Genomic DNA, 27,210 nt, shown 5'->3' with positions numbered 1-27,210 from the left:
TTCCCCGGGCGAAAGTGAGTCCTGCTGATGCTGGAGATGAGAGTCAAGAGTGTGATGCTGGAAAACACAGCAGATCAGGCAGCATCAGAGGAGCAGGAAAATTGATGTTTCGAGCAAAAGCCACTCATCACGAATGAGGTTGGGACCTTCAGGGGTGGAGAGATAAATGGGAGGGTTACAGATTGTGGTGGTTCATGGACTCCCAGCCCAACTGTTTATTTTGTGGCGCTGGAGCATGGAGCATGTATATATGGGGTGTGGGTGTCTGCACTCACTTCTTAGTTACCTGAAGGACCTTCTCCTCCGCTTTTGGTTTCACTTCAGCCCCAGGCTCCTGACCTTTGGCCACCTGGTGCAGAGTGGACTAGGCAGATTGGATGACCTCCTCGTGGGTCTGTTCCTGGGCCTGGCCATACTGGTCTTAAACAGATCTGGGCAGCAGGCTATGAAGGGGGTTGTTATGGCCAATTGCCTTCCCCCTTCTGCGATTATGTTTGGGCCCAGGTATCCCTGGAGAAGGAGCATGTGGTGTCTACCAACACTCTTGAGGTTTTCAGGGAAAGGTCGGCACTGCAGGGTGTGGAGTGTTTTATTTCCGCCTCCGAATCTGTTTTGATTATCCTCCCCTGAATCTTTGGTTTCACATAAGCACTGCTTGCTTCAGGTTTTGCTTGTCACTATTTCCTTGGCCACTTGGGTGTCTTTGCTGGTGGTGTAATATTAATAAAGTTATTTACACTTGTTGTTTTCACTGTATCTTGCAGCCACACAAACACAACATGGGTGCTGGGGAATATAAAAACTACTGCTGTACGGCAGGAGGAAAAAAATTTAACCAGAGCTGCCTATGTCTGTGCATGAGTAGCAAAGGAAGAAAGATAGTGAGTGACCTAGATAGTGCCTACTGCTGCTTTAACAAGAAGAACAGGCAATACCTCAGACAGCAGCAGCCTAAAGACACAATAATGTGGCCAGTTGATTAAGTGAGAGGTAATGCACATATTAAGAGTTTTCAAAACAAGAGTTTTCTTGGTTATGCACAAATATGCACCAGACAGATTGCAAACTCAAAATTGCAGTCTGTCCCTCCACATCCGATTAACAATGTCCTTAAGGAGTTTACCAGACCGTTAATTGCAAACAGGTGGATTTATGACTCCCTCCCACCTGCCCTCACCTTGAAAATTGGAGCCTGCTGTGGACACCTTCTGGGAATGCAGCTTTCAAATTATTCTCGCACATATTCATGACACACCAGCAACTGAAAATCCAGCTCAGTATTTCAGGTTAATGACCATAACTGAGGAAAAACAATGAGCAATAGCTCTGTTTCTGCTTCAATAGTACCTTCTAAACATGCACTCTCTCCTACATGGAACAAAAGCAGTAGACATGTCAGAATACCCCCACTTAATATTGTTCTTTAAGTTGTAAATCATTTTGACTTGGAATTATATCATCCCTTCAATATCACTGGGCCACAATCCTGGTACTCCCTTCCTCACACTTTAATTGGTGAGCCTACATGAGATGTGCTGTAGAGTTCAAGGAAATGGCACACCACTGCCTTCTCAGAAACATCTAGGAATTGGTAATTCAATTAATATTGGCCTCACCAATGCCCACTTCCCAAGAACAAATAAATAAATGTATGCTTCAGTGTATTTGCTGCAGTGTGTGAACTAATTACAACATATCATCACTTCTGTCAGTTGTGCTATATACTGAAAGAATGATTTTGACTGTTCCAGCAAGTAAATTTTCTTCTAATTTAATTTTAACTAGCATAGCTGAAGGAAAAATCAATGCAAACACAAATCAAGTAGCAATAATGCCCTGTGAAGCAGAAATATTTTTTATGTTTATTTCCACAGAAGAAAAAAAGATTAGGGAGATGAAACGTTCTATGCTGAAGGAATAATGAATTTTGAGAGGCGCTGGAATATTTTCAAAGCATTCTCCAGAATGCAAACTCAGGGCCTGTCATGTCCAAATCTGACATTGGCTCGACTGGTCTGAGAATGCAGATGAGACATCTCTTGCTGGTCGTGAATGTATGGGAGGAAAAGGTATTGAGAAATAGACAAGAAGGAATCATACTGTAAAATCATTCTGCTGGTGATGATGTGTAATTGGGGAATTTTAGATGAGAGGAGACCAGATTTGCAGTAAGTACCGAGCTCTATTGTGCAAGTCATCTGTTTAATTCAGACAATTTCACAACATGGAGTCTTGTGAAAGAGAAGTCAGTATTGAAAAGTGTGGAGATCATGGGAATGCTATTAATCAGGCAATGGAAACCAAGAAAAAATGTAGTGAACAGGCAATGTAAAGCTGCTATTTTATGTATTAGAGCTGAAAATGTGTTGCTGGAAAAGCGCAGCAGGTCAGGCAGCATCCAAGGAGCAGGAGAATCGACGTTTCGGGCATCAGCCCTTCCTCAGGAAATCCTCATTTCCTGAGGAAGGGTTGATGCCCGAAACGTCGATTCTCCTGCTCCTTGGATGCTGCCTGACCTGCTGCGCTTTTCCAGCAACACATTTTCAGCTCTGATCTCCAGCATCTGCAGTCCTCACTTTCTCCTCCTATTTTATGTATTAATCTACTTACAAACTAACATATTACAAACGTGCTGTTGGGGTGGAAACTGATTGAAGCATTTTATGGTTGCAGCATCCTTAGTTAAAATGGGAGCTTAGCTCAGCATTCAGCCATTGGACTGGTGATCCAAGTTTCAATTTTTTTGATACCCAGAACACTAATCCTTGTGCTCCACAAAGGAGTGGAGGCATCATTGGGCGAGTACAATTTTGTTAAGTCAAAATTATGATATTCTGGGTAAACTTTAACAATATTTGCTGCTCTGAAACAGTTTTCCGGTGAGATCCATCACATCATTTTCAACATTGAATGCTCTTATGATGCTGATATTCTGTAAAGGTTCTTAATTTCTCTTTCACCCATATATCTGTCCTTTTTGTCTTCTTGTTCACTTTTACTTTCCTTCCCTTTCACTCAGTTCTGAGCTCTACACTATGTTGTATTGGGAGAAATAAAGGGACAACATTTAGATCTGTGATGCAACTGAAGAGGGTGCTATGGGAGTTGCATACCTGCCTGTCAGCTGATTCTGATGCAATGTTTGCGGCACACTACCCTGAGAACGTTATTTCCTCTAGTCTCCTCAATGTGAGTCAAAAGTATTGAAGAGCTGCTATACAGACATCATTCAACTCAGTCTCTAATAAGATATCTTGTCACCAACCACAGCAGAGATCTGAATTTAAAGGGCCAGTCTTCTAGTGTCCAGGAGTAACGTCTATGTTTGCAAAGTGACTGGACGTAATGTGGTGTGCTTTGGGAGGTGCCAAAAAGAAAGGGAAAACTCGGACTTCTACATCTCTTTACATAATTACTAGACCTCTCAAAGAACTTTAACTTTGTGCCATGAAGACACTGTTGTCATTTTTAAAATGCAGCAGCTAAGTGTCACACAGCAGATTCCCACACACGTTTTTGTACAATTGCTAGGTAATCTGGTTTTTGCTATGATGATTGAAGGACAAACATTGGACATGTTATAAGAGTTAACTCTGCTGATACTCTTGGAAATAGCATCATGGGACCTTTTCAATCCACCCGCGCAGGCGAATGGAGCCTCAGTGAAACATTTCATCTGAGAAACATTATCACAAACCTTTCAATTGTCCCTTAGCACTGCAGGGCTGACCTCTATTTATCCATTCATGCTCTAGAATAAAACTTTTATTTCGGGGTGATCGTGCTATCCTCTAGGTTAGTCCTGACATTTGTGGTGAATTCCCAGATTTGACCAATAGTCTTCCTGCATCCTATTCAGAGGTGAGATTTTGTCATCTATCTACGCAAAGATAACAAAAACTAAGGAAGAAGCAGTTGTACTGTCAATTAACCTGTCTGTATCTCTCTGCAGAATCTTAATACTATCCCCATCACTTGCTTTCCCACCTCTTTTTTACATGAGTAGACAAAAACTTGGCAGATGGAATATGACATATGAAACTGTGAGGTTATGCACTTTGGTAGGAAGAACAGAGGAGCTGAACGTTGTTTTAATGCATAAAGACTGCAGAAAGTTGCATAACAGAGGGAGTTGAGAGTCCTCATCCATGAATCTCAAAATCTTAGCATCCAAGTTCAGTAGGTAATAAGGAAGGCAAATGGAATGCTAGCCTTTATCTCAAAGAGAATGGTATATAAAAGTAGGGAGGCTTTGCTAAAAGCATACAAGGATGGAGTCAGGTTGTAGCTGGGATACTGTGTACAATTTTTGGCCCCATATCTAAAGAAAGATATAGTGGCATTGCAGGCTGTTAAGAGAATGTTCACCAGGCTGTTATTGGGTATGGAGGAACTACCTTATGAGCAGCATTTGAGTAGTTTGGGCCTGTACCCATTACAGTATAGAAGAATGAGAGATGAATACAATGAACCAACTTAGAGGACTTGACAGGACAGGTTTAGAAAGGTTGGTTCATCTTGTGGGTGAGTCTAGGACCAGAGGGGATAGTCTTTGAGTAAGGGGTCACCCATTTGAGGCAGAACTGAGGAAGAGTTTCTTCTGTGGAATTATTTATTACAACTGTCAGAGATAGGTTGTTAAACAGATCAAGGCTGAGATGGACAGATTTTTAAGCGGTATGAGATTCAAGGGCTATTGGGATAAAGCAGAAAAATGGAGTTGAGGTTTATTAGGTCAGCAATGAGGTCATTAATTGGCAAGGCATACTTGATGATTTGAATGGCCTGTTTCTGCTACTACATCTTATGGTCTTGTCTGTGTCTACAACAGGGTAAAGAGGTAGAACAAGGATTCTGCAGAAGCCAACTTCTCTGCAGTCAGCATCCCCCCCCACCCTGCCCCACACACAAGTCTAAATCCCAAATCCTCCATAACCCTTGGTAGGAATTTCTGGTAGGCCATCTAGCATTTCAGTGCGTATCTCCATTACTATGAGCCACATTATGAAGGTCTGATCTGAATCTTTTGTAGTGGAATTCATCAGGAGATGATGGGAGGTGGTGGGAGGTGGGGTCATGGTCAAGGGGGCAGTAGGAGGAGGTGTCCGCAAGCTGGCGTTTAGCCTCAGCGGTGTAAAGATCAGTGCGTCAAACTACACCGCGCCTCCCTTTTCTGCCAGTTTGATAGTGAGGTTGGGGTTGGAACAGAGGGAGTGGAGGGCTGCATGTTCCGAGGGTGAGAGGTTGGAGTGTGTGAAAGGGGTGGAGAGGCGGTTAATGTCACGGCGGCAGTTGGGTATGAAGAGATCGAGGGCAGTTAAGAAGCCAGCACGGGGGGTCCAGGTGGATGGGGTGCGTTGGAGGCGGGAGAAGGGGTCATCAGAGGGTGGGCAAGAATCTTGGTTGAAGAAGTAGGCAGGGAGGCAAAGGCGGCGGAAGAATTGTTCGATGTCACACCGCATGTTGAACTCGTTAATCCGAGAGTGTAGGGGGATGAAGGTGAGGCCTCTGCTGAGGACTGATCTTTCATCCTCAGAGAGGGGTAGTTCTGGAAGGATGGTGAAAATACGGCAGAGCTGGGAGTGGGGGCGGGGACAGAGGTCGGCATGGGGGCGGGAATGGAGATTGGAGCAGGGGTAGGGTTTGGCGTGGGGACGGAGATAGACGTGGAGGCGGGGTTAGGCGTGGAAACAGAGATCGGCGTGGGGGTGGAGACGCATGCGGCGTGGTCATTGTGCAGGTGAGTGGTGTCACTGGGGGCGGAAGTGGCTGCGGCGACGGCAAGCCCAGGGGCGGAAGTGGCTGTGGCGATGGCAGAAATGGTGTTGTTCCCGATAGCCGTGGACCCCACGGAGGCCGCAAGTCTGTCGGTGATGGTCTTCCTGGCGATCGTGGAGGCGGTTGTCTGGGCGGCGATCGCGGAGGCTGCATGGTCGGTGGGGGCGGAAGTGACGTCATAGTTCACAGCGGCAGTTGCTGCCACGGGCGCTGCAGAGGCCACTTGGTTAATGGCGCCTGAGTGATTCCGGAGGCCGATGGAAGATTCTGGAACAGTTGAGGAACCCAGTGTGTGGGGGTCAATACATGAAAGTTTTTGGTACATACTGTCTTTAATTTCCGATATGGCTAGGAAGAACTGTTTGTTTAATGTATGGATTCTTCTGTGGATGAAGAACAGTAGAGGTCCTTTACAGGTCTGTGAGAGTGTTGTCTTGAGCTGGGGTAGGGCTGATTGCAGGGAATCTAGGTAGCGGCGCATGGCTGCAAGCGTGGAGCGGAGGATCCGGAGGGAGGTCTGTTGATGGAGGCTTCAGATTTATTGTAGGTACTGGTTGTCCTGGTTGGGTCCAAATTTTTGTTGGTCTGAACGTAGTCCGGAGTCCGTGCGGGGTCAGTCGGTTCCGTAGGCAGGTGCTGAGGAAGGAGATATGGCTGTGGTAGCGAGTCTGTTTGAGAATGTGGCTGAAGAGCTTCAGGGCAGAGGAGATGACCTGGAGTGTGCAGTGAGAGAGGGACTCACTGAAATCCTTGTAGAGGGAGGAAGAGAGCTTCTTCAAGGAAGGCATCCTTGTAAGAGGCTTCGCAGTAGGTTAAAATCTTCAAGGAGAAAGTGAGGACTGCAGATGCTGGAGATCAGAGCTGAAAATGTGTTGCTGGAAAAGCGCAGCAGATCAGGCAGCATCCAAGGAGCAGGAGAATCGATGTTTCGGGCATGAGCCCTTCTTCAGGAATCAATTAGAATTCCTCACTTTCTCCTCGTGGAATTCATCAGCAATCTGGTGAGCTGGAAACTGAACCATCTTTTGCCAATGACACAGTTGGATGAAATGGTTAAAAAAGGCAGGTGGGATATATTCTTTCATTGGCCATTACGTAGAATATAAGAACAGGGGTATCGTGCTTCAACTGCACAAAACAATAGTAAGGTTAGAGTTGGAAGGGTGCTCATAGTTATGTTCCTTTCATTACAGAAGAATGAGATTAGATTGAGATTTCTGAGAACAGTACCAGGAAAGGAAACCATTTTCTGTGAGGAAAGACTGAATAGACTGGGTTTATTTTCTTTAGAATACAGGAGGCTGATGAGCGATTTAATGAAGATGTATAAAATGACGAAAGGAATAGATAAGAGTGGATAAAATTCAGTATTTTTCGAAGCAAAGGAATCAATAACTAGCAAGCCTATATTGAAAGTAATTGGCAGAAACTTCAGGGAGGATTTTAGGATTTCTTTTCACTCAGAGGATAGAGGGTGTCTGAAACTCACTGCCTGACAGTTTGGTGGAAAAGAAATCCTCAACACGTTTTCAAAACTAATTGAATATGGACTTAAAATTCCATTAGCCTCACATCTGCACACCAAGATCTGGAAAAGTGAGATGAGGTTGGATAGTGATTTATAGAGTAGCGAAGTCTCAATATTCCAAATAACTGCATGCTTCTGTACAATTTATCTGTGTCCTCATTATTCAACCTTTTTTGGATCAGGGTCTGAAAGGATTAATATCTGATTGCGTGCAATAAACACCATGTATTATGATGAGCTTATGGAGACTTGGTCGGAGCAAGAAGGAGCTTGTGTAGAAACAGACCTAGAGCAAATATGTCTCTTACGTCTCTATACTAATGTATGTCATATATCATGTAATCTGTAAATACTGTAATAGCACAATAAACTGAATATTGTTTACTCAACAATTTTCTTCTAGTTAGATCAGAATGATAGATATGCTAATTCACATTAGGCTACTTTGGGCTTAAATAAACAAACATGTAAGAGAGTAGGAGAAAGTGAGGACTGCAGATGCTGGAGACCAGAGTTGAAAGGTGTGGTGCTGGAAAAGCGCAAAAGGCCAGGCAGCATCCAAGGAGCAGGAGAATTAATGTTTCAGGCATAAGCCCTTCTTCAGGAATGAGGGTGGTGTGCCAAGCGGGCTGAGATAAAAGGTTGGGGGGTGGGGGGGGATTTGGGGGAGGGGCACCGGGAATATGATAGGTGGAAGGAGGTAAGGGTGAGGGTGATAGGCCGGAGAGGGGATGGAGGCGGAGAGGTCGGGAAGAAGATTGCAGGTCAAGAGGGCGGTGCTGAATCCCGGGATTGGGACTGAGATAAGGTGGGGGGAGGGGGAATGAGGAAGCTGAGAAATCTACATTTATCTCATGTGGTTGGTGGGTTCCTAGGCGGAAGATGAGATGCTCTTCCTCCAGGCATCATGTGGCCAGGCTCTGGCGATGGAGGAGGCCAAGGACCTGCATGTCCTTGGCGGATTGGGAGGGGGAGTTAAAGTGTTCAGCCACGGGGCGGTTGGGTTGGTTTGTGCAGGTGTCCCAGAGGTGCTCCCTGAAACGTTCCGCAAGTAGGTGGCCTGTCTCCCCAAAGTAGAGGAGACCACATCGGATGCAGCGGATGCAGTAAATGATGTGTGTGGAGGTATAGGTGAATTTGCGATGGATATGAAAGGATCTATTGGGGTCTTGGAGGGGGGTGAGGGAGGGAGGTGTGGGCGCAAGTTTTGCACTTTTTGCAGTTGCAGGGGTAGGTGCTGGGAGTGGAGGTTGGGTTGGTGGGGGATGTGGACCTGACGAGGGAGTCGCCGAGGGAGTGGTCTCTCCGGAACGCTGATAGGGGTGGGGAGGGAAATATATCCCTGGTGGTGGGGTCTGTTTGGAGGTGGCGGATATGACGGGGGATGATACGATGTATCTGGAGGTTGGTGGGTTGGAAGGTGAGGACTAGTGGGGTTCTGTCCTGGTGCCAATTGGAGGGGCGGGGTTCAAGGATGGCAGCGTGGGAATAAATGACCTCCTTCTTCAAAGATCCGAACAGCCCAAATGGCCTCCTCCTTCAAAGACAACCAGTACCCTTCCACTGACACCCTCCTTCGACTGACTGAACTGATCCTCACTCTTAACAACTTCTCCTTCCAATCCTCCCACTTCCTCCAAACCAAAGGAGTAGCCATGGGCACCCGCATGAGCCCCAGCTATGCCTGCCTCTTTGTTAGATATGTGAAACTGTCCATCTTCTGCAGCTACACTGACACCATTCCCCACCTTTCCTCCGCTACTTCGATGATTGTATTGGCGCTACCTCGTGCTCCCATGAGGAGGTTGAACAGTTCATCCACTTTATTAACACCTTCCACCCAACTTCAAATTTACCTGGACCATCTCAAACTCCTCCCTCCCCTTCCTAGACCTCTCCATTTCTATCTCGGGCGACCGACTCAACACAGACATTTACTACAAACCGACCGACTCCCACAGCTACCTAGATTACACATCCTCCCACCCTGCCCCCTGTAAAAATGCCATCCTATATTTCCAATTCTTTCGCCTCCGCCACATCTGCTCCCAGGAGGACCAATTCTACTACCGAACAACCCAAATGGCCTTCTTCTTCAAAGACCACAAGTTCCCCTCGGACGTGGTCGACGAGGCTCTCCACCACATCTCCTCCACATCCCACACCTCTGTCCTTGAACCCCGCCCCTCCAATCGCCACCTGGACAGAAGCCCACTGGTCCTCACCTTCCACCCCACAACATCCGGATACATTGTATCATCCTCCGTCATTTCTGCCACCTCCAAACAGACCCCACCACCAGGGATAAATTTCCCTCCTCACCCCTATCAGAGTTCTGGAGAGACCACTCCCTCGTGACTCCCTTATCAGGTCCACACCGCCCACCAACCCAACCTCCACTCCCGGCACCTTCCCCTGCAACCGTAACAAGTGCAAAACTTGCGCCCACACCTCCCTCCCTCACCTCCCTCCAAGGCCCCAATAGATCCTTCCATATCCGTCGCAAATTCATACACATCATTTACTATATCCGCTGCACCTGAAGTGGTCTCCTCTACTTTGGGGAGACAGGCCGCCTACTTGCAGAATGTTTCAGGGAGCACCTCTGGGACACCCGCACCAACCAACCCAACCACCCAGTGGCTGAACACTTTAACTCCCCCTCCCACTCCGCCAAGGACATGCAGGTCCTTGGCCTCCTCCATCTTCAGACCCTAGCCACATGACGCCTGGAGGAAGAGCACCTCATCTTCCGCCTAGGAACCCTCTAACCACACGGGATGAATGTAGATTTCTCCAGCTTCCTCATTTCCCCTTCCCCCACCTTATCTCATTCCCAATCCCGGGATTCAGCACTGCCCTCTTGACCTGCAATCTTCTTCCCGACCTCTCCAGCCTATCACCCTCACCCTCACCTCCTTTCACCTATCGTATTTCCAGTGCCCCTCCCCCAAATCCCCCCCTGCCCCTTTTATCTCAGCCCGCTTGGCACACCAGCCTCATTCCTGAAGGAGGGCTTATGCCTGAAACGTCAATTCTCCTGCTCCTCGGATGCTGCCTGGCCTTTTGCACTTTTCCCGCACCACACTTTTCAAAACATGTAAGAGAGCCCAGGCACCAGGGGCTACAATTTCAATGTGGAATCTGAAACCTGGCACCCGGATGCATTTCAAATCCTGAATCTGCACTCGAGCTCTGTCAGTCCCACTGCTAAAAATCACACAATACCAGGTTACAGTCGAGCAGGTGTACTTGGAAGGACTAGCCAAATAAATCTGTTGAACTATAACCTTGTGTTATATCTACATGCTCTAATTATTAGGAGATAGGTTTGGTGCCACTTACAACTACCAAGCTCACAGCTTCTGGGAGCTTGGGACAGATGAGGACTGAACACAATGCAAATGTAAACTATTAAAATTTACTAACTATAAACTATATACAGAGGCACGGCAGGAGAGGTTATCACCAGTACTTTCTTCCATTAGATCTCAAATGACATTATTCCTTGTGTCCATGCTCATTGGCTATTATTACTGTGTTAGTACAATCAACTTATTACTCTTCTCCCTTTATGCCCACCTACTATTTGCATTGAAGTTCCACAAATGCGCACAGGAAGCAGGAGCTACCTGATTGCCTGGCAGCAGTGACAAAGTAGGGAACTTGTGCTTTAGCGCTAATTTCACTGGACTAGTAATGCAATGGCATTAATGTTCTCTGGAAATGGATTTAAATCCCAGAACAACATCTGCCTGAATTCAAATACAATCAATAAAAAAGCTTAATTATTTAATTAATCCAGAAGTGAAAGCTAGCCTTAGTAGTAGTGAGCATGAAACTATCATGGATCTCTGCAAAATCTCATCTGGTCCACCAATGTGTCCTTAACTGATCTGTGAATGCAGACCCATGGTGAGGTAATTGATAAATAACTATTTTCTGATATAGCCTGGAACACTATTTGATTGCAGCTGTTTATAGCAACAAGTTCTGGTCTTTCTGGTAGCATTAGCATTCTGTGAAGAAGTAAAAAGAAGCACAAGCTATAGCCCTAGTTGGGGGGGGCTGCTATTAAAGAAGGCAGATTCTTCAAAGAGCATGGAAATTGGAAAGTACAACCTTACAATACTAGTTAAAGACCAGCATCCATGCTGATATTGGTAAACAACCTGTTCAAACACACCTGAAGCAGGCGGCACTTGAACCGAGGTGTTCAAGTTCATTATCACTGGCCCACAAAGACATCCCCAACACCCATACAGACAATACTTGGCCTCATATGTTTCAAGGTCAGCCATTAGAATCTATTTGGTTTAGCTCTGCAATGAACCTATAGCTAGAATTAGCTTTATTGTCACATGTACCCAAATGAGTACAGTGAAAAGTTTACAAAATGCTACATGGAGAGGTTGTAATGGGGCTGTTTTCGCTGGAGCATCAGAGGCTGAGGGGTGACCCTATAGAGGTTTATGAAATCATGAGCGGCATGGATAGGGAAAATAGACCCTGGGGTGAGGGAGTCTAGAACTAGAGGGCATAGATTTAGGGTGAGAGGGAAAAAAACTTAAAAGGGACCTAAGGGACAGCTTTTTCATGCAGAAGGTTGTATGTGTATGGAATGAGCTGTCAAAGTAGTGGAGACTGATTTAATTACAACATTTAAAAGGTATCAGGATGGGTATTTAAATAGGAAGGGTTTGGAGGGATATGGCCCAAGTGCTGGCAAACGGGATTAGATTCGGTCAGGGTATCTGGTTGTCACTGACAAGTTGGATCGAAGGATCTGTTTCCGTGCTATACATCTCTATGACCCTGTGACTCTAACTGATGCCAGCAAGTAGATTCCTGTTTTGTTTATTTATTTGTGGGATGTGGGCATTGCTGGCTGGACAGTTATTGCCCATCCTTTGGTGCCCTTGAGACATTGGTGGCGAGCTGCCTTCTTGAACTGTTGCAATCCACCTGTTGTGGGTTGACCCACAATGTCATTAGGGAGAGAATTCCAGGATTTTGAGCCAGCGACAGTAAAGGAACAGTGGTATATTTCCAAGTCAGGATGGTGAGTGGCTTGGAGGGGAACTTGCACGTGGTAGTCTTCCCATATATCTGTTACCCTTATCCTTCTAGATGGACATGGCCAGAGTTTGGAACATGCTGTCTGAGGACTGTATTCACATGCTCACAATATGGCCTCCTCTACACTGGGGAGACAAAGCATAGACCAGGCAACCAATTTGCAGAACACCTATGTTCTGTCTGCACAATTGAACCTGATATTCTAGTTGCCTGCCATTTCAACACACCACCACGTTCCCTGGCCAACATCTCTGTCGCCAGGCTTGCTATAGCTCTCCAGCAAAACGCAGTGCAAGCTATAAGAACAACAATTTTTAGATTAGATTGGTGCTGGAAAAGCACAGCAGGTCAGGCAGCATCCGAGGAGCAGGAAAATCGACATTTCGGGCAAAAGCCCTTCATCAGGAAGGGCTTTCTTGATGAAGGGCTTTTGCCTGAAACGTCGATTTTCCTGCTCCTCAGATGCTGCCTGACCTGGTGTGCTTTTCCAGCACCACTCTAATTGAAACTGTGGTTTCCAGCATCTGCAGTCCTCACTTTTGCCTAGAACAACAACACTTCATTTTCCACTTGGGAACCCTGTTGCCCTCCACATTAAATGCTAAGTTCAATAATATTAGGGCCTGATCACCTTCTCTCATGTGCTTAACCAATCCCCACACACCAGACCTTATTTACATGCGCTGCTACCATAGGAAAAAACATCATCAGCTATTAATGGTCCCCATTAGCAGCTATTCATTCTACCAGGCTGACCTTTGTCTGCACATCTGTTTTTCTCTCTCTCTTAGCTCCATCTGAACTTATTGTCTACCCCCCCGCCCACCCCTTACACATCCTTTCCCTGGCAAAAACACCAACCTTTTTCTAGCTATAATCAGTTCTGAAGAAGGGTCAGCACACCCAACATATTAACTCTGCTTTCTCTTCACAGATGCTGCCAAACCTTCTGGATTTTCCAGCACTTTCTGATTTTGTTTCAGAAACTAATGGAACGTATGATATGTATTATATTTAGCTTTTGTTTATAATTTATTGTTATTTACACCATCTTTTTCCTGATCAAAGAACATAACTAAATATTATCCTGAGAGCAACAAAATTATGTGTGAGTGCAGAATGTTCTTTTTTAAACGTTTGTACACTTAGTGAATATATTATCAGCCCTGATTTCACGTTGCAACTTGTGTTATCTGAAAAGATAGGTTTTACAGTACAACCATGTTGAATCAAAGCAGTAAAATCAGGTTCCAATTTCAATGTTACTGTCTCAATTTGTATAATGTACATCTTGAAAGGCAAAAAGACATCTAGAACACTGAAATAAAATAGGTAAAACATCGTAATTTAGCCTGAGGGAATAAGGTAAACAAAGGTCTACTATGCACAGAGGATTCAAATGTGTAAAGGAGATTTGATGCATATTTTTCCAAAAAACTCAACAGCTGTTTCTATCTCTAACCCTTTCAAATATAATCTGTATTTGACCCTGTAAAATGAAAGTTCACCATGTTTTATCAGTGAGGAGTTTAAGACTTTTGGTCATAGTGGAATTGCTTCGCATTCATCCAGAGGGAGATTGCACCAGCAGTCATGAAGTTATTTGTCATTGTCTCGGAGGTCAAGGATTGTAAACTCAATGCCAATAGGTTCCAGGCAAAAATAAAATTTTGAAGCAGACAATCCCTGTCCAGTCACAGAATGAAGTCCTTTTCTGTCCTGGAAAACAAGGTCATTTAATGGGAGCACACGATCGGCAGAGATGCAGGCTTGCTATTCTGACACTGGGGAAATCGTCAACACTTGAGACTTTGTTAGTCCTCAGTTTCTGCTGAGAAAGTGAACGAAGGAAATTGTGTTATCACTTTCCCAAGTAAAGCAGAAGTCACCAATCAAATGCATTTCATCACCGAACTCTCTTAATATCTCTAGTGGCACCCATAAAGTTAGGCAGGTAACAAATACCATAGAAGTCAGAGTTATAGTCATGAAATGCATTACTTCCCTCTGTAGTAGAGGTGAGGGTTAACTGCAAGCAGAAGCAATTTAGTTTTCTTTTTATCTTTAAACTGTGGCTTTTAGCAGGTTTCCAATATTCTCCAGTTTCTCATCATTAGCAATCAGAGGCAATCACCACATCGCAAGGAAAAAGATGACCTGAATAGCAAAGAGAGTAAAATTATGCATGCCGTCACCGATTATATTCCTTTCCTTTGTTTTTACCATCCTGTAAATGCAAGTGAAGGCTGATTTTAAAAAATGCCTTTTTTAATTAGTTCACAGAATGTGAGCCAGTATTTATTGTCCACATTTAATAACCTTGAGAAAATGGTGCTAAGCCATGTTTTTGATCTTTTGCAGACCATGTGGTGTATGCAAATGCGTAGTGCTGTTTTGGGCCCTGGAGAAGGGCTTTTCAGTCTGATGGTTAATGCCCAAAGCAGTTAATCTGGCACACAAAGCATCCTGACGAAAAGGCTACTTAACCAGTGATTGCTGTGAGACCTGCTCTGTTTTTATTTATCTCAAGCCTAGTTGGAGTCTGCTGCAGTGCAAGACAAGGTAAAGCAGCTAGTGTGTCTATCCACAGAAGGTCTTTCTCAACCTTTTCCCTTTCAGTGGTCTTTGACCATGGGCCAGACCTTTCCCAATCGACCATTTCCTCCTAATACTTTCTGACCTGACCTCAGCCCTAGTCAGTTTCACAGTCGACCTGCACTCCTGCTCAGTGATATTAACCTCCACGAACAAATTTATAAAACCACCTGGAATTAATACCTCAAGAGTAATCATGCTGCTTTTGAAAGCTATCTGCAATTACCTACCTGCTAACATGGACAGAATGAAAAATATTTGGCATTCACATTTGAATGTTTGTATTGCAAGGTTATATCATGCATTCAGGTTCTGTATGCTTTTGACAGAGGAGAATTAGAAACCATGTTAATGCAAACTAATGAAGATTCATCAATTGCTTACACTACCTACATATTCACTGTTTACAAACTTCACTAGAAACTTCTTACCTCAAGTCCCAGTTCTATGCAATCTGCCACAATCTGATATCACTGATGGCATACTCTGGTTTTTATCATGACTACTAGTAAACTTTTTATTATTACATGTTTCCTTAAGTCTTTCATTCTCCTCCTTAACCATTAACAATTTTTTTATAATTCGTAACCCACCCAACTGAAGTATCTTTTGTCAGAAGCATCAATCTCCTATTGTGCCCTTAGGTCATTTTGATGAAGTAAGTGGCGTATGTGCTTCATTATTTTCTCCTTAGAATACAAACACATTGGCAGACTGCAATGTCAATTTCTCACAACTGCTGGCACAGGCACACGAGCTGTGACACTGATGACCATTTGAAGGTAATAGTAACAAAAGAACTGTTGCAAAAGAGAAATCTTCTGGACCTGAATTATCAAAACTCCATAAAGAAGGAAGCGACAAACTGAAGTTCTCAATCTCTTGTTCTTCTTCTGTTTTCCCTCCACATGTTGGGGGATGCTTAAAGCAGCAACTTGAGAAAACACAGCATGGTTGGCTGTAACACAGCAGCAGCATCCAAGACTCCTGTTAATGACAAAAAACTATTCAACAACAATCCAGGAATAAATTGGGGGAGTAAGAAGAAAAAGATTAAAAAGTATTCCGAAGATGAAGACATGGTGGTATATCTACTCCTAGTGTAAAATGTAATCTTTATGTAGGCATTGATCGGACTTCCTCTCTCCCTGTGGCTTGAATCTGTTTCTCTGCAGATAGCCACATTTTGGGAACTTTGGCAGAGAGTAAGATTTCAGCATCATCACTAACAGAATATATTTGAAATTTTGAGAAAATTAAACCTTCCTGGATAGCTACGTGAAGAATGTGATCCATAGGAATTTCTTCTATCATTTTCTGAGCCTGAGAAGTGCTTGAATATTAACATGAGGCATTTTATTCACAAAAGCAGCATTGGCAAGAGGAAGAAAATCTACTTTTAGTAACTCTTCAAATATTTCTCTATGGCCAGTATTTTCCCCATTGATAGTCTTATTCTCTTTAGATCTGGCACAGCATTTGCACACTCTTCTACTGCAGTGGGTTAATTTTCCTGTACTGCAACATTTCTAATGTATGAATCCCTTTCTATTGGTTGTGCTGCAATATTTTCCTCTGGGAAACTCAGAGATTTCTGAACTGTTTGAGTTATTTCTATAAGTAGTCCTATTTCGCGAACTGTTGTTATCAAAGTTTACTTTCATGAGCTTTTCTTTTCAGAACCTCTATTTTTTGAAGCAGATTTCCTGCAACTTTCATGCCTTCCTGAACAATATGCTGATCCTCCTCAACACAGACATTTGGTCTCTCTTGGACATCAACTGCACTGTGAGAAAGTGAGGACTGCAGATGCCAGAGAGACAGCGTCAAAATGTGTGGCACTGGAAAAACACAGCAGGTCAGGCAGCATCGAAAGAACAGGAGAATCGATGTTTAGGGCATAAGCCCTTCATCAGGAATGTGGAGGGGGAAGGGGGCCGAGAGATTAATATGGCTCGAGAGAAGGTATCTGGGAAGGTGATAGATGGATGCAGGTGGGAGCAGATATAACAGAAGAGGAGAAATTGGAAGTAAGGGGATGCATTTTTTCAGGGGAGGTTGGTGGGAGGAGTTGTAGTCCAGGTAGCTGTGAGAGTCAGTGGGTTTGGAATAGATGTCCGTGTTGAGTCCTTTACCTAAGTTCACAAGGACCATCTCCGACACCTTCCTCCCATTCCTGGACTTCTCCATCTCCAACTTCAGTGACTGACTCAACACAAACATCCACTTCAAACCCACTGACATACACAGCTACCTTGACTACATCTCTTCCCCCACATCCCCCTCCTGCAGAATAAACACTATCTCTTATTCTCAGTTCCTCCGCCTCTGCTGTATCTACTCCCAGGTAGAGCAATTCCACTCAGAATGTCCCACCTGGCCTCATATTTCAAGGACTACAACTTCCCCTCCCTTGTGATCAACAATGTCCTCCAGCACGGTGGCACAGTGGTTAGCACTGCTGCCTCACAGCGCCAGAGACCCGGGTTCAATTCCCACCTCAGGCAACTGTCTGTGTAGAGTTTGCACATTCTCCCCGTGTCTGCGTGGGTTTTCTTCTGCGTAGGTGAATTGCCCATGCTAAATTGCCCGTAGTGTTAGGTAAAGGTGTACATGTAGGGTGGGTTGCTCTTCAGAGGGTCAGTGTGGACTTGTTGGGCCGAAGGGCATGTTTCCACACTGTAAGTAATCTAATCACACCTCCTCCACTTCCCACACCTCCGCTCTTGAACCCCACCTCTCTAACCACAACAAGGACAGAAACGCACTCACCCAGTCCTCACTTTCCATCCCACTAATCTCCAGATACAGTGCATTATGTTCTGCCATTTCTGCTACCTAATATCAGACCCCACCACCAGAGATATATTTCTCTCCCCACCCCTATCTGTGTTCGCAGAGACCTTTTCCTCCATGATTCCTTCTTTAGGTCCACGCACCCCCAGCAAGCCACTCCTCTGCACCTAATACTTTCCCTAGCCACCACAAGAGGTATAAAACCTACACCCACACCTCCCCTGTCACCTCCAACCAAGGCTCCAAAGGATCTTTCCACATCCAACAGAGATTTACCTGCACATCCACCGACCCCTCTACTGTGTCTGTTGCTCTCGATGTGGTCTCTCTGCATTGGGGAGAGAGGATGTCAACTCACGGAGAATTTCAGGGAACATCTCTGGGACCATGTACCCAACAACCCACCACCCTGCGGCTGACCACTTTAACTCTCCCTCCCATTCCACTAAGTGCATTCAGGTCCTGGGCCTCCTCCATCACCAAATCCACCAAAATAACTAGAGGAAGAATGCCTCATCTTCCTCCTTGGAACTCTTCAATACATGGCATCAACATCAACTTCACTAGTTTCCAAATCTCCTCTCCCCTACCTCATCCCAGGTCCAACTGTCCAACTCAGCACTACCCTCTTGACCTGTGTTATCTACCCATCTTCCTTTCCAGCTATCCTCTCCATCGCCCACACAGACCTATCACTATCCCACCACATCCATCCATCTATCGCCTTCCCAGCTACCTTCCACCCAGCCACACTCACACTCCCATATTAATCTCTCAGCCCCCTTTCCCCTCCACATTCCTGATGAAGGGTTTATTACCAAAATGTCGACTCTCCTGCTCCTGGGATGCTGCCTGACCTGCTGTGCTTTCCCAGTGCCACAAATATCATCCACACTGTGTTCAAAGAACAAAGCAATTCCTGCAATAAATTATCTATATCAGTGACACCTTCATTCTCTTCAAAGAACAAATTAAGTCTTCCATGTGATCTGGTTATCTTCATCCTCAGTATACCATCTGGATCATCTCGCCACTTGTCAAAGTGAAGTGAAAGGTCCATGATAACTTCATCTGGTACTATGGACTGAGTTTTCTCAATAAAATCTGACTCATAGTGTATAGAGTCAACTTAAATTTCTTCTGCGCCTGGCAAATAAAGAAGATTCAAGATTACACAAATGTCTCTGCCTAAGAAAGTGCACAATGCCAAACAGAAATGAAATATCAAGTATTGGTGATCTCTGTCATTATATCAAAATGTAGCATGCATCAACATTTAGCTGATGAGTGGAATACCCCTGTGCCATGCGATTGGATGGAAGATGGTTGGAGAAATTCATAGTTATTCCATGGTGAGGTCTCTGGAAGAATGGACACCAGATAATCATCTTGTAAATGTAGCATTTCCCCAAAGAACAATATATTTACTATTCAGTATCTTATATATCCTGGTCTATTATGGATTGAAGTGGTCTACTTTTAATTTATTTTCGTCCCATAGATGGGAGGTTTCTGCTGCTGTGGCTCCACACTAATGATAAAAAAACAAAGAATTACAGAGGCTGGAAATCTGAAACAAAAACAGAATTTGCTGAAAGATCTCAGTAGGTCTGGCAATATCTGTAGAGAGAAGTCAGAGTTAATGTTTTGAGTCCAGTGACACTTCTTCAAAACTGATGGTAGCTTGGAAAAGTGTTTTTTATGCAGAAAATAGGGTGGGGGGAGGGAATGAGGTAAGGAGTAAATGATAGGTGGTGATAGAGCCCAAACAGAAAGGAGAATAGTTGGACAGACAAAGGAGTGGTTAAAGGTCAGTCTGGAGGAATGCATTGGGACTATTAAAGACTGACAAAGGGTGTTGTGTGGTAACAGCCCATGTAATGCCAAGGCCTGGTGTGTTGGGTTAGGGGAAGTCATGAGGAAATGCGCTCAAGCCCTAAAACGTTTGAACTCAATATTAAGTCCAGAATGCTGTAGTGTTCCCCAAGTGTAAAATGAGATATTATTCTTCCAGCTTGCACTGAGCTTCACTATAGTACTGCAGCAAGCCTGAGAGAGATGTTGGCCAGGGAACTGGGTGGTGTGTTGAAGTGGTAGGCAACTGGCAGCTCAGGGTATTTTTTGTGGGGCAGAATGAAGCCGTCACTCAGTCTACACTTTGATTCCCCAATATAGAGGACACCACATTGTGAGCAGTGAATGCAGTAGACTAGATTGTATGAAATGCAGAGAAAGCGCTGCTTCATCTGGAAGGTATGTCTGGGACCTCCCATGTGGAGGAAGGAGGAAATAAACAGAAGGTGTTGCATCTTATGTGATTGCAAGGGAAGATGCCGTGGAGCTGTGCGAGATGTTGGGAATGAAGGAGAAGTGGACCAAGGTGTCCCGATGGCAAGGGTCCATGCGGAAGGTGGACAAAGGAGGGAAGGAGAATGTGGGTCTGGTGGTGATATTCCCCTGGAGCTGGCAGAAAGTGTGGCTAGTGATTCTTTGTGAGATCCACAAGGGAGATTCTTTTCCTGTCGCGTCATAGATATGAAGCAGAAGGAAGCATATAGGCTACTCACTGTACTGAAAAATCCTGAAGGATCTTGTCACGATGACTGCAGAGAGAATATTTCCTCCTTTTCAAGAATCTATAAGTAGGTGTCACTGTTTAAAAATCTGGTCTCACATAAAATAGAGTGAAGGCAAAAATAAATTTCTAAGACATTTGTGATTCTTTGGAATTCTTCCGCTGAAAGGGTGGTTGAGGCACAGTTCTTGATTATTTTTAAGGCAGAGCCCTACAGATTCTTGACAGGCAACAGTTCAAAAGTTATCAGAGCTAGGCCGGAATAGGATTTGATTCACAGATTTGTCATGATCTTATTGAATGGCACGCTGAATGACTGATTCCTGCTCCTATGCCTCATTGGGTATTTATAGTTTTCAGGTAGTTTTATGAATTCCCAGAGAAATTTTTGCTTAAAAATGTTCATCAAAGCTTGATGCAATCAATGTAAATATTCGATTCATTAGGCTTATATTTGCCTGACTATTGTGGTGCAATGTGATTCATGTGAATCATGATACTGTACTGATCATGTGACCCTGAGATCAATAAAACAATAGATGTAGGAGCAGAATTAGACCTTTTAGCTCATTGAGTCTCCTCTGTCATCAGTCATGGCTGATATGTTTCTCAAATCCATTTTCCTGTTTTTCCCCTGAACCCTTGATCCCCTTACTAATTGACAGCTTAGCTATCTGTGACATAAATACACATGATTTGGAAATGCCAGTATTGGACTGGGGTGTACAAAGTTAAAAATCACACAACACCAGGTTATAGTCCAACAGGTTTAATTGGATGCACACTAGCTTTCGGAGCGATGCTCCTTCACACAATGACTTGGCTTCCACAGATTCACCAGCCTCTGGCTGAAGAAATTCTTCCTCATCTCAGGTCTAAAGGGTCGTCCCTTCACTCTAAAACTGTGCCCTCAGGTTCTTGCTTCTGTGGGCAGCATGGTGGCTCAGTGGTTAGCGCTAGTGCCTCACAGCACTGGGGACCCGAGTTCAATTCCAACCTTGGGTGACTGTCTATGTGGAATTTGCATGTTCTCCTTGTGAGTGTGGGTTCCCTCCGGGTGCTCTGGTTTCCTCCCACAATCCAAAGATGTGCAGGTCAGGTGAATTGGCCATGCTAAATTGCCCATAGTATTCAGGGATGTGTTGATCAGTGGTAAATGTAGGGTAGTGGACCAGGTCTGAGTGGGTCCCTCTTCAGAGAGTCGATGTGGACTTGTTGGGTAGAAGGGCCTGTTTCCACACTGGAGGGATTCTATTCTATTATTAGCTACTCTTTGTTCACTCTATCGAGGCCTCTAAGTATTCTATAAGTTTCACTCAGATGCCCCCTCATCCTTCTAAATTCCATCTAGTGCTCAATTGCTCCTCATCCAACAAGTCCTTCATCCCTGGGATCATTCTTGTCAAAACTCCTCTGGCCATCCTCCAAGGCCAGCACATCCTTTTTTAGATACAGGGTCCACAACTGCTCTTAGTATTCAAAAAACTTTAAGCAGGCTCAGGAGTAGTTCCATTTTCTTGTATTCTAGCCCACTAGAAACAAATGCTAGCATTGCATTTGCCTTCCTGACTGCCAACTGAACCTATATGTCAACCTTAAGAGAATCCTGAACTAGAATTCACAAATCCCCTAGTGTTTCAGATATCTGAAGGCTTTCCTTATTTAGAAAATAGTTTATGCCTGTATTCTTCCTACCAAAGTGCATAATCTCACACTTTCTCACATTGTATTCTATCTTCCATTTCTTTGCCCAGCCTCCTAGCCAATCCAAATCCTTCTGCAGAATCTCTGTCTCCTCCACCCAACCTATCCTCCACCAATCTTTGAGTCATTCACAAACTTACCAACAGTGCCTTCAGCCCCTTTCTCAGATCATTAAAGTGTGATCCCGATGTGGACTGCCATTCTGAAAATGACCCTGTTATCCCCATTCTCTATCTTCTGCCAGTCAGCCAGTTGTCTATCCATGTCATTCCTTGCCCTGAATACCAGGGGCTCTTATGTTATTTAGCAGTGTCCTCTGCAGCATTATGTCAAAGGTCTTCTGGAAAACCAAATACACCACCGTGTCTCTTTTGTCTAACTTGCTCATTACCTCCTCAAAGAATTCCAACACATTAGTCAAACATGGCCTCCCCTTGACAAAGCTGTGCTGATTCATCCTTATTTTATCATGCACTTCCAAGTACTCCATAATCTCATCCTTAATAATGGACTCTAAAACCTTCTCAATAACTGAGAATCATCTCCTGTCTTCTACCTTCCTTTCTTTTTAAACAGGGGTTTTACATCAGACATTTTCCAGTCCTCTGGTATGCTCCCCGATTCCACTGATTACCACCTCTAAAATCCTCAGCTATTTCATTCAGAACTCTGGAGTATAATTCATCTAATCTGGGTGATTTATCCCCCTTCAGACTTTCCTTAGTGATCGCTCTGATGGTTACCTCTGCCCCCCGACTCACTTGAAGTTCTGGTATGCTGCTGGTGTCTTCCACTGTGAAGACTGAATCAAAGTAACTACAGTATTCAGTTCCCTGAATAAAAAACTATTATTTGTTCCTCATTACAACTTCTCAAGCCTCATTTCCCTGATGTCTTCTCTCACCACTTTCTCTTACACTTTATATATCAAAAAAGCTCTTACAATTGACTTTTATACTACTAGCTGGCTTGCTCTCCTATTTTACCTTCTCATCTGTTCATTGCTCTTTTATTTGTGCTCTGCTGGTGTTCTAAGTCTTTCCAAACCTTTGGCTTCCTGTTAATCTTTAGCACATTATATGCTTTTCCTTTTGCTTTATGCTGTCCCTGACTTCCATTGTTAGCCATCGTTGTTACCCTCCCCTCAGTATGCTTCTCCTTTCTTGGGATGAATATCTGCTGTCCTTCCCAAATAACCCCCAGACACTCCTGCTACTACATTGCTACTACATTGTCTTTCCTCTGTACTCTGGCCAGCTCCTCCCTCATGTCTTTGTGGTTGCCTTTATTCATTTGTAATACCGTTACATCTGATTCAAGCTTCTCCCTCTGAAACTACAAAGTCAATTCTGTCAATTTATGGCCACTAGGGGTTATGCCTGTATTCTTCCTACCAAAGTGCATAATCTCACACTTTCTCACATTGTATTCTATCTTCCATTTCTTTGCCCACCCTACTAGCCAATCCAAATCCTTCTGCAGAATCTCTGTCTCCTCCACCCCTGATTTTCTAAATAAGGAAAGTCTTCAGATATCTGAAACACGAGGGGTTCCTTCACCTTACACTCCCTCATCAAGTTTGCACATCGCTAAATCCATAATTCTATGTTCCTTCGTGCTCTCTACCACAAGCTGCTCCAAAACAATCTTGTAGGCATTCAACAAACTCCTTTTCTTGGTATCTCCTACCAAATTGTTTTCCCCAATTCATCTGTACATTGGAGCCCTCATGATTATTGTATTACTGCATTTTTTACAAGGCTTTTCTTTCTACTAATTTATTTTCTGTCCCATACCCTGACTAAGAGGCTTGGGCATTTCTCCCATCAGGGTATTTTTTATTTGAATTCCTCAACTCTACCCACACAGCTTCCATGCCTTCAGCCCTATATTGCTTCTTGCTTTCAATTTAATTTAATTTCTTACTAACAAGGTAGCCCTAACCCTTTATATCTGTCTATCCTTTCGATAGGATACATATCCTTAGAGTCGAAGAGTGTGGTGCTGGAAAAGCACAGCCGGTCAGGCAGCATCTGAAGTGCAGGGGAATCAACCTTTTGAGCATAAACACTTCATCAGGAATTAGGGGATGGACCAAGGGGGCTGAGAGATAAATGGTAGGGAGGTAAGGCTGGGAAAATGGTATCTGGAAATGCGATAAGTAGATGAAGTTGGGGGTGAAGGTGATAGGTTGGAGAAGTGAGTGGAGTAGATCGGTGGGAAGGAAGATGGACAGGTAGGACAGGTCAAGAGGGTGGTGTGAGTTGGAAGGTTGGATCTGGGATAAGGTGGGGGAAGGGGAAGTGAGGAAACTGGTGAAATCCACATTGCTCCTTTGTGATTGAAGGGTCCCAAAGTGGAGATGCAGGAGTTCTTCCTCCAGGCATTATGTGGTAAGGGTTTGACTGTGAAGAAGGCCCAGGACCTGCATGTCTTTGGTGGAGTGAGAGGGGGAATTAAAATGTTTGGCCATGGGACGGTGGAGTTATTTCGTGCATGTGTACTGGACATGTTCTCTGAAGCATTCCTCAAGTAGGCATCCTGTCTCCCCAGTGTAGAGGAGAGCACATCAGGAGCAACAGATACAGTAGATGACGTGTGTGGAAGTGCAGATAAATCTCTGCCAGATGTGGAAGGCTCCTTTGGGGCCTTGGATGTAGGTAAGGGGGGAGGTGTGGCGTAGGTTATTGTGGTGGCAGGGGAAGGTACTGGGAGGGGAGGGTGGTTTGGTGGGGGGTATGGACCTAATAAGGGAATCACGGAGGGAATGGTCTTTATGGAATTTAGATAGGGATGGGAGGGAAATATATCACTGGTGGTGGGGTCTGTTTGTAGGTGGCAGAAATGGCAGACAACAATGCAATGTATCAGGATTATCCTCCACCATTTCTGCCACAGAGAAATAGACTCTACCACCAGCGTTATATTTCCCTCCCCACCCCTAACTGCGTTTCATAAAGACCTTTCCCTCCGTAACTCCCTTGTCAGGTCCATGCCCCCCCCCCCCCCCCCCCCCCCCCACCAACCCACTCTCCCCTCTTGGCACTTTCCCCTGCCACCACAAGAATTGCAAAGCCTGCGCCCACACTTCCACCCTTATCTCCATCCAAGGCCCCAAAGGATACTTCCACATCTGTCAGAAATTTATCTGCACTTCCACACGCAGCATCGACTGTATCTGTCATTCCCGATGTGGTCTCCTCTACATTGAGAAGACAGGACGCCGACTTGTGGAACACTTCAGAGAATATCTCCAGTACATAGTACATGAAACAGCCCTGTGGTGGAATACTTTAGCTCGCCCTCCCACTCCCCCAATGACATGCACCAAACCCTTACCACATAATGTCTGGAGGTAGAATGCCTTATTCTCTGCCTTGGGACTCTGCAGCCACACAGGATCAATGGGGGTTTCACCAGTTTCCCCATTTCTTCTCCCTCTACCTTATCCCAGATCCAACCTTCCAACTCAGCACCACCCTCTTGACCTGTCCTACCTGTTCATTTTCCTTCCCACCTATCCACTCCAACTTCCTCTCTGACCTATCACCTTCACCCCCAATTTCATCTACCTATCGCATTCTTAGATACCTTCCCCCCAGCCCTATCCCCCTCCCATTTATCTCTCAGTCCCCTTGGGCCACCCCTTCATTTCTGATGAAGGGCTTAAGCCCGATACCTCGATTCTCCTGCTCCTTGGATGCTGCCTGTACGGCTGTGCTTTCCCAGCACTACACTGTCAATTACAAGGGAATCAGGACTGGAAACTAAATATCTTAAGGATATGCAGGGCAAAAGTGAGGACTGCAGATGCTGGAAAAGCACAGCTGGTCAGGCAGCATCTGAGAAGCAGGAGACTCAATGTTTCGGGCATAGGCCCTTCATCGGGGCTGATCTCCTTGGTAGTCATGTCTCTGTAATCCTCACCAATTTCAATCTGCACTACAAGCTTATTAAGTTGTGTCATGTATTGTTCTCTAGTAGAACATCCTCAGTCCTGTGTTGATTGGCCCCTTTTCAGAGTTGTCCCTTATCTGCTGCATCTAAACTTAGATTCATGACCCTTTGCATGCTCTCTGTCCTACTGCTTTATCTCAAAACTTTAATAACCTCTCGTAACCTTTACCACCTCCACATTTAACTGGCTTAAAGTCCTCAATTTTTGCTATCAGTTCATTTATCCTATTCTTAATGCTTTGAGCATTAAGATACAAAGCCTTTAATTTATTTTTCTGTTACCAAATGTCCCAACACTTTTATGGTTCCTTGGTATAATATAACATCCATACATTCTGTCCCTTGGTTTTATTTTCTAGTCAGAATCAGCCCCATCACTAACCTGCAATCCTGCCTTCTCCTTTACCTTTGATTTTATAATTTTTTCTGCACTTGAACTCATCCCTTATTATTTATTTCAATGCCCTATCTATATATAGCATTAGCTCTACAATTCACCAGGACTGTGTCCCAGCATGATTCAGGTAGAGCCAATCCCATTGGTACAGTCTCCTCCATCCTCAATACTGGTGCCAATCTCCCATGAATTTGCGCCCATTTCTCCCACATCAATCTTTCAGCCACGAGTTTACCTCTTTGATCCTGTTGAGCCTGTGCCAATTAGTTTGTCGGTCAAGTCTTACTCTGCATGTTATTACCTTTTAGATTCTGCTTGATAATTTAGCCCCTAACTGCAAAAGTGAGAAAACCATTTGAAGAGACAGCTCTTTGACACAACGTTGGTATTTTGTAACCTACTTTTTATAGATGTAGAGAAAGGAGTGTTACAGTCCATAACATGTTGAAAAGCCTTCTCAGAGACAGGAGGAAGCAGCCTCAGAGATAGTGCATGTGCAGACAACCACAACACAAATTATACTTCTGACTGCTATCTCAGTGAGCAGGTTAACACTATTAGATTGAACCACAACATAAAGCAATTGTAGCAGAGGGTCAGGGGAACCCCCAACAGAATTTGCTGCTGATCCCTCCTTGAATAAAGGCTAAATTAAGGTCATATTTGTGTCAACACAAAAGATCAGATGAAACTAATTGAAAAAAAAATGAAAGTTCTCCAGACTACCATATCTGCTTCAACCAAAAATAAATTAAATGGTCAACTCATCAATTGGTGAAAGCAATTTGTGTTTAATTAATT

Source organism: Chiloscyllium punctatum, chromosome 1 (assembly GCF_047496795.1).
Source record: "Chiloscyllium punctatum isolate Juve2018m chromosome 1, sChiPun1.3, whole genome shotgun sequence".
Classification (NCBI taxonomy): Eukaryota; Metazoa; Chordata; class Chondrichthyes; order Orectolobiformes; family Hemiscylliidae; genus Chiloscyllium; species Chiloscyllium punctatum.
This window is presented reverse-complemented; position numbering follows the sequence as displayed.